Source organism: Bacillus rossius, unplaced genomic scaffold (genome assembly GCF_032445375.1).
Source record: "Bacillus rossius redtenbacheri isolate Brsri unplaced genomic scaffold, Brsri_v3 Brsri_v3_scf209, whole genome shotgun sequence".
Lineage (NCBI taxonomy): Eukaryota > Metazoa > Arthropoda > Insecta > Phasmatodea > Bacillidae > Bacillus > Bacillus rossius.
Window position 1 is genome coordinate 20,727 of NW_026962381.1, and position 9,274 is coordinate 30,000.

At 44.2% G+C, this 9,274-nt stretch overlaps 1 non-coding gene across 1 annotated transcript; it reads left to right on the plus strand.

Moving 5' to 3' along the window:
* Positions 1 to 325: 325 nt before the first annotated feature.
* On the plus strand, positions 326 to 444 carry LOC134543806 (5S ribosomal RNA). The gene has a single exon (XR_010077263.1). It is a non-coding gene; the product is annotated as a 5S ribosomal RNA (ribosomal RNA).
* The last annotated feature ends 8,830 nt before the right edge of the window (positions 445 to 9,274 follow it).

Consider the following 9,274-nt stretch of genomic DNA (forward strand, 5'->3'; position numbering starts at 1 on the left):
TTAAAGGTTTCACCTTTCTTTCTTTAAACATATCACAATACCTTTCTTGAGTTAAATATTATCTAATGGCTTTAAGAAGTTATGGTAATGTTCATCAGTTATAGAGTGTGGGTTTGTGTGTGTGTGTGAGAGTGTATTTTGAAGAGGGCTTTGGTGGTTGGGATGGTGAGGGTGGTGGGTGTTGTGTGTGGAGAGGGGGGGGGGGGGGGGGGGAAGTAAAAGAGTGTTCATTACACGATTTCTCCTGTTGTTTGTAACAATCACACCTGGTATAGCTATTTCGAGTGGCAAATACAAACTGCAAAAAAAAAACATCTATATCATTGCCAACGGCCATATCACGATGAACACACCGGTTCTCGTCCGATCACCGAAGTTAAGCATCGTCGAGCGTGGTTAGTACTTAGATGGGTGACCGCTTGGGAACACCACGTGCCGTTGGCACTACTATTTTGCACCCTACAGAAAAAAATTTTTTTTTAAAAATTTCAATTTTAAATTTTTTTTTCCCCCACAATCACCACATTTCCCCCCCCCCCCCCCTAACACACACACACACACACACTCACTCTCTATCAATCAATCAATCAATCAATCAATCAATCAATCACTCACTCACTCACCCACCCAGCAGCAGCTGTGAATCTTTGCATGTGTATACCTCATACAAAATTCAAAGTGAAAAAATAAATAGATAAGTGTATATGTATGTATGTATGTATGTATGTATGTATGTATGTATGTATGTATGTATGTATGTATGTATGTATATATGTATATATATATATATATATATAAACACACACACACACACCTATTTTGAAGTTTCTCTGTTTCAGTGGGCAGTTATGTATAATAATGAGAGATTCAAAAAGACGTTGATAACAATGTCATCAATGCCTGTTTAGTGTGCTCATTTGTTGGATGGTCGGCAGCAATACTAGAGGTGGTACAGCTGTAACCTGTAAAATTGTACCTGCAATGTGTTGTGTATGGAAAAAAATAAAAATTATATCATCTAAATTTTTGTTATCCAACAATAACCTTCCCATCAATGCATGATGTCACAGTAGCCATAGCTCTACTCTTTCTGCCATATAACATTGGGGGAAAAAAAAAAAAAAGGAGCTATTAGAATAATAACAAAAGATAAAAAATCATCTAACTGCAGACCAAAATTCAAAAAACTTAAAGTCCTGACTGCCATAAATGAATACGTTCTAGAAACTTTTTATTCATTCTTAAGAAAAAGAAGAAAAAAAAAATTATTATTTTTTTTTTTTTTTTTTTTTTTTAGATATTCGCACATAGGTATAACACCAGAAATGCTAGTAAATTGAGGATAGTTGAACATAACACTAGGCGATTTGAAAATGGACTAAATTACTTGGGAGTAAAACTTTACAACTTAATATCACAGAAAATAACTAAAACAATTTACCAGTATTAAAAAAAAAAACAGTAAAAAAAATTCTTCTAGAATATCCTACCTACCCTCTGAAGCTATTCTTTAATTTGATTGATAATAGAGAAATTGAACTGTTAATTTGTTGAATGGACTTGTGATAACAGCTGCTTCATGTTTTGCATAAAGTTAAATTGTGTAACATGTTATGTATTTTTTTTTTTTGAAATTTTTTTTCTTGGTAACTTGCATCATGTAAATATTAATTGTCTGCACATACATGTTCTATATCCCGGAGCCTTGACTCCACGTGGGATCAACAGAACAAAAATACAAAAAAAAAAAAAAAATCCAGCTCACTAATCTAGGTGCATTTTGCTAACAATATTTGGAATATATATATATATTTTTTTTTGTGTAACATGCAAATTCTGTATTATTCTGCACACATTATTTATAATCTTCTATCATTTTCTTAGATAATAACTATTAATTCATAAAATAGATTGTGTGTGCATAACCTCCTGGAAACATTTGCACTTACCTCCTACTTTACTTTTTCATTTAAGCAATCCTATTCGCATGTATACACTTAGGTTGCAGCATCGAAATTGTGTAAAATTCAAAGTGTGTATTGCCTGAAAAAAAAAAAAAAAAAAAAAAGACATACCAAATATTTGCATACAGCGACACACTACATATTTGCACACAGTGGAGTTTTGCGGTAATTAACCTAGCACAATTTACCACACGCAATCACACGCCCGCGATGAGATAACACACTCGCTGTTTTCCTGTTGACCGGCACGAGGAGTAAGAAAAATTGATATTTACACGAGCACACACTCCCACACTAGTCACAACGTCGGTCATCAAGTTGTGTTGAAAATTCCTGTAGCCTCTGTTTTCCCAAATGATTTCACTTAAAATTTCATTTAACAAGACCATAAACAAATTTACAATACTAATTTCTTAAACAAACACTTCAGCGAACAAGTGACTGTCGCATTCATTACAAAGCTTACAACTTAACAGATGTTTCCGATGTGAAATAAAATAAGAAAATGTTTTACAACCAACCTAGAACATTTAGTCAAAACGTTTTTGTCCTGGTTTATGATTATTTTCCGTGACATGAATGTTTCAAAACTAATAAAAATACGAATGCAGCCAAATATAATGAAGTTAGCACATAAAAGACGACTTAAAATATTTCATTTTTCGAGAATTGGCAGAGCAAGAACGCACAGGTCCAACGGAAATTTCTTTAAAGATAAACGACCATCGGACAAAAACACCCCCTCCCCTCATCCTCAAAAATACGTGAATAATATACTTTTTCAATTATATTTTTATCGTTTTTTTTTTTTTTTTTTAATATACTCATTAAAACTTCAAAATAAGCAGGTACTCGTGTGTTTTTCTCTCTACAATGTACCTGATCTCGGTGCGTAAACCTACATCATTTAGAGATGGAATTAATGTACACATACAAGTAAAATTTTGTTCCATTGTAAAATTGAGAGAAAGAAGGTTTTCCAAACGCATTAAGTATGGAGACTTTAAATAAGATTACGAGCTTATAAATGTTTGCAACGAAATAAAGTGACCATGTATCTGCAATTTCAAAAATATTTTTGCTCTGCTAACCTCACATGCAAGCAAGTAAAAATAACCTCACAACTTACTTACCTCTCTCAATTTCGCAGTACCAAAACATAGAAGGGATAAATAGGATAGTTTTTATTCGAAATCCTGCAAGAGTTTTAATTTTTATTAAAATATTTCTCCAATGTAGCATGTGTGTGGAATACTTCATCAGCAACTTGCATCTGCACCTTGAGTGAATTGAAGGGCAGCCAGTTTTAAAAGCTAAACAGAAACTGCACTCTTGAGAATGCATCAGATCCAAGTGAAATGCTTGTTGTGTGTACAGTTAAAAGTTTTATTATTCACACAATGAAAATGTAAACAAAATTTACTCACAATAATAATCACATCATCCTTGGAGGTGCACGAAGAAAGCCATTCCAGGTGGCACTGAACAAGGTGATTTGCTAGTGCTTCCACAGCAAACAGCCTTCATGAAATTATCTCCACATTTTCAGCATACTATACACTAAAGTATACCTAAGTTAATTTAACCATTTTCAAGTGATTCCAGCACAAATTACGTATTTGATTCCTTGAATAACATCTGCAAATGAAAAGTTCCCTGTTTGGTGTAGCAGTAAATTTAAACAGCTCGCAGTGCAAATTAAACAGTGCAGCTGCCATAAAAAAATTACACTATTAGTGGAACTGCCCATTATGTCATCGTAGACTGCTGACATTTAGAAAACATTGAAAAATCAGTGCTAAAGAAGCCCTACATTACTTTCGCTGTCCAAAGTGCGCTGCTCCCTACGTGAGCAAGGCATCGAGAATTTTCTGAACCGTCCGCAACCAGAAAATTGGGTAACCAGGAGAGAAAAAGAGTTCCAGCTGCGCCTTCGTGGAGGACGGACGTGTCCCGGAGCTGCTCGACGTGACCTTCCAGATCAACGACGCCCAAGCTGTGGTTAGCACTTCTTAGTGCTACCCAGCGGTGTACTGAAAGGTGCCTGTGTGCTACATGCGCACAGGCGGTAAGAGTGAGCTGTGGTGAAGTAAGTTTTGGCAACCAACAACTCGGCAACACCCGGGGAGCTAGCTCCCCTATAGCCTAGCCTGAACCCGGCTAACTTAGCCCCGGGGGACGGTCAGTGGGTGGACCCGAGCGTAGGCTACCACGACGACATGAGCGACGCTGTCGAGATGACAGAAAGCGAGGCCCCCTCAGGGCCTAGCACCGATCAATCCAGTGGCTGGAGTGTTGCCACTGGTAAGCGCAACAAGCGCCTGCACACGGAGGTGTCCGGTGCAGGCAGCAGCGACGACGAGGCGGGCCCCTCCCCCCCTCGCCCACAACCAACTGCAGGCCATGCCGCCGGAGCTGCGGCACCGCCCAAAAAGCTCCGAGTGAAGCCCCTGTTCGTGTTTCTGGACCAGGGGCACACGTACCCAAGGGTATACACCGCCCTCAAGCAGGCCCTGGCGGAAAAGTTCACCTGCCAAAACCGCGGCAAGGACGAGATCCAGGTCAATCCTGCGTCCGTCCCGGACTACCAAAGGGCAGTCCAGGCCCTTAAGGCGATAGGCGCCCAGCACTCCGTCCTCCTTCAGAGTGACGAAGTGCCCAAGAAATTCGTCTTGCGCGGAGTACACCGCCACACCCCGACCGATTTCCTCCAGGAGGAATTTGCAGCCCTGAACCTGCCTGTCCAGAACCACTGGTTCTTGGAGAACAGGCTGCGCAGGGAAAAATGCGACGCCCTGGTCATTGAGGTGCCTCAGACGTGCGATTCTGAGCGCATCTACTCCCTGACAGAGCTCGGCGGCATGCTGGTGCGTGTCGTCGACTACAGGCGCCCCTCAGGCCCCGCCCAATGCAGCGTTTGCCAACGCTATAACCATGTTGGCAAGGCCTGCCATGCTGCCCCAGTGTGCCGGTGGTGCAGCGGGCCACACCGCGCCCCCGACTGCCCCAATGGGGGCAACCCTGACCACAAGAAGTGTGCTCATTGCAAAGAGGCACACTGCGCCAATTTCAAGGGCTGCCAGGCCTATAAGAAGGAGACCCGCCGTCACCTGCCCCCCGACGTCCGCAAGAGGCGCGAGCAACAGTCTCGCCGCGACGTGCGGGAAAATAGGCGGGCTGCTGCCCAGCCTCCGCAGTCAGGCCCCTCAGGCTACCAGGGCCCCCCCAGGCAGAATCCCTGGGGCCCCCCCAGGTACCCACCGCCCGCCACTTTCGGCCAGTACATGGCCCAGGCTGGCGTCAACCCCTGGACACCTCTGCAGCAGTGCAGCCAGGGGTACAACGAGCTGGAGTACCCAGTCCTGGCCAACAACCCTTGGCTGCGCAAGCCAAGGGGGCCCCAGGGGCCCAAGAAAAATGCCACTGGCCACAAAAATGGCCAGGGCAAACCGCAGCAGCCCCCCCAGGAGAGGGCACAGCAGCCTGCTCGCGATAAGCAGCCTGCCCAGCCCAAGCCGCTGGCCACCAGACTGGCTCCAGCAGCCCCGGCGCAGCGAACGCCCCCGCCCAGGCAGCCCCAGGTAGCACCTGCTCCTGAGGCTGACATGCTGATCGACTTGGCCTCAGAGCAGCCGACAGCCCCGCCCATGCGCACGGAGCAGCCAGCCCAACCTGGCTTGGCTGACTTCATGCAAGTACTGACAAAGTCGAGTACCTTTAACAAGGACTCGACACTGGCCGAAACAATCGTCCCCATGTGCCAGTTGATGGTAATATGGTGCGACCCAGCCATCTCCCTGCCTGACAAAGTCCAAGCCATGATGGGCTTCGTACAAACACTTGCTGCCAAGCTTAATGGCAGCTCGTAATCCGGCCCAGTGTTGCATACCAACCGCGGCCCATAGTCTTAAGTCCCTCCTATTCTGGAATGCACGCGGCATTAAAAATAAAATACCGGAATTAATTCACCACTTAGAAAAATACAAAATAAAAATAGCTGCGATTAATGAAACCCACTTAACTCCGACTGATAGAATTACTATATTAAATTATGTAATCTATAGGCGCGACAGAGTAAATCACAGAGGCGGAGGAGTGGCTCTTCTTGTTCATAAAAGTATAAAGCACACAGAGTGGCAGCTCCCCGCTTTTCACAATCTTGAAGCGATAGCCATTAACCTAACTATTAACAGGCAAAACATAAAAATTATTTCTATGTATGCGCGACCAGGTAGGTCCCTGAGCGAGGCTGATCTGGACGCCCTGTATGGGGCGGCCCCGACCTTCCTCGCTTTAGGAGACATAAATGCTAAACACAGAGAGTGGAACAGCAGGCGAGCCACACAGAATGGTACAATTCTTTATAACCACCAATTAAATCACAACTACCAAATTCATGCTCCCATGGAGCCCACACACGACACAGGGCGTGTGGGGGTTCTCCCAGATGTTCTAGACATCGTTATTAATAAACGTGTGAACTCGGGATTCGAACTCGAAGTTGTACACGACTTAACGTCTGACCACTTCCCTATTCACTTAATTTTTGACGACGCAAATGTCGAATCAAATCCACCTCGCAAAGTTAGGGATTACAAAAATGCAGATTGGGTCAGTTTTAAAAATTTTTTGTCACTAAATCTTTCAGAACTTGATGAAATAAATAATAGCGATAATTTAGAAACCGCTATAACCAATTTTACCGCGAAAATTCAAGACGGAATTAGCCAGTGCATCCCAGAAAAGGAGGTTAAGTTAGTGCATGACGAGCTGCCAGCATACATCTGCGATATGATATCGCAAAAGAACAGACTGCGCCGCGAATACACACGGCGACGCACGCACATTATCAAACGCAGAATCAACGAGCTTCAAACTGCTATATCAGATGAACTCTCGTTGTGGCGTAGCAGCCAGTGGGAAGCCAAAATCGCGAAGCTCAATGTACAGGACGGGAGTGCCTGGGCAATGACTAAGCGAATTTTGAATAAATTTGATAAAATTCCACCCCTCCAAACAAATAATGGACTTGCATTTCTTCCCCAGGACAAGGCGCATGCTTTCGCAAGCACCTTAGAAACAGCATTCCAGCCCAATTTGCAGCCTTGCGACAGGCCATTCACTGCACAAATTTACCGCGAACTCCGCGCTAAACTGCACCAGCCCACTATCTCTGAGCCTCTCCCCACCCAGGCCCAAGAAATTAAGCGTGCTATCAAGAATATGAAGCCGCGAAAAGCCCCTGGGAACGACGGCATACAAGCAGTTGTTCTCAAACAGCTTCCAGACGAAGCCTTAGAATATCTGGCTGAATGCATTAATGCAATGCTCAGACTGAATATTTTTCCCTCCCAGTGGAAGGAAGCTAAAGTAATAGTCTTCCACAAGCCGGGCAAGGACAAAACACTGCCCCAGAATTACAGGCCAATAAGCCTCTTAAGTACTGTGTCTAAAGTTGCGGAGCGCATAATTTTACACAGACTCAAAGTACACATACACGAACAAAACTTGCTGCCAAATGAGCAATTTGGCTTTCGCAGTGCTCATTCGACTACCCACCAACTGGTCCGTCTTACTGAAGAGATAACCAGCGCATTCAACGTCCAAGACTACGTAGTTGCTACGTTTCTCGATGTAGAAAAGGCCTTTGATAGAGTTTTTCATGCAGGGCTCATACATAAAATGTATGCAGCAAACTTCCCGGATTGCTACACTAAACTCATAGCATCCTATCTAGCAGGCAGAACCTTTAGAGTGTCATCTGAAGGGGCAACGTCTGACCTAAAATTAATTAAAGCCGGAGTGCCGCAGGGCAGCATCCTAGGCCCTGTACTATTTAATATATATGTACGCGACATGCCTCGCCCCGCACACAGACTAGTCAAGCTAGGCTGCTATGCAGACGACACCGTACTGTATAGCAGATCTCATAACCTACAGCTAGCCACTACCAGGCTCCAGACTGCGCTCACTGAAATTGAACAGTGGTGTACAGCCTGGCGCATAAAAGTAAACACGACCAAGTCTGAGGCGATTGTGTTTACACGCAAAAACCTCCCGCCAGCCGACAACAGGCCGCAACTACGCCTATTTGATGAGCCAATCCCTCACAAGGACGTAGTTAAATACCTAGGTGTCCACATGGATAGGAAGCTCCTGTGGAGACAGCACATTGACATTAAACGAACCCAAGCTCAGGTTAGAATGCGCGCATTATATCCTGTAATGAGCAGGCGATGTGGCAGCACAGTCAAAAATGGATTACTGCTCTACAAAGCTCTCATACGCCCGATCATCACGTATGCAGCCCCAGTATGGGCCACTGCAGCATACTGCCATCTAATAAAACTGCAGCGAGTTCAGAATAGATGCATTCGAATCGCTGCAGACGCCCCGATATACTGTCCAATAGAGAACTTGCACAGTGAAACTAACACTGAAACTTTGCAAGATTTTTATATCCGCACAACCCAAAATTTTTACGATAAATGTGTGAATAATTTAAATCCACATATTTCCTCCCTTGGAAACTACGATCCAAATAATACACAGAAGTATAAGCTTCCGAAATCAATCCTGGCGCACCGCCCGCCGTAGCTGCGGGCGAGGCGCCCTCTGATTGGCCGAGCCTGATAGCCAATCAGCGCACGACCCCCTCCAAACAAAACTAGTTGCCGGCGCTCGGAGCAGCTCAGTACCTCCCGCGCCGGCCTTCCGCGGACTCGTGGCAGGCCGGCAAAACAAATCTGCCTATGCTTCCGCATAATTAAGGGCAGTGTGTGCATGACAAATGAAACAAAGCTCGCGCACAATACACATGTGTGCTGGCAGCTCTTATATAATTAAATAATAGGTAAATGTTATTTCATATAAATTTAATGTTTCACCCCCTTAGTATAAGTTAATAAATTAAGAACATACGCGCCCTAATTATCATACATGACAATTAAATATGTGATTATGTAATAACCAAACATGATTATAATAATTCAAAATGGTCCGAAGCACGCAGGTGTAGGTTTTGACTTATGCAGAGGTCCACTGCCTGTGTGGTTAGGGCTGACTCTTTATGCCTGATGGGCATGCTCGCCTGCAGGCCTCACCTGCAGTGACGGTCGTGTTTCTGATGGCATGAGATTTTGAATTACACCTAAATAAACACACAGATGGCTGTAATACATGTGATAACCAAACATGATGCTTATTCAAAATGGTCCGAGGCACGCAGGTGTAGGTTTTGACTTATGCAGAGGTCCACTGCCTGTGTGTTTAGGGCTGACTCTTTATGCCTGATGGGCATGGCTCGCCTG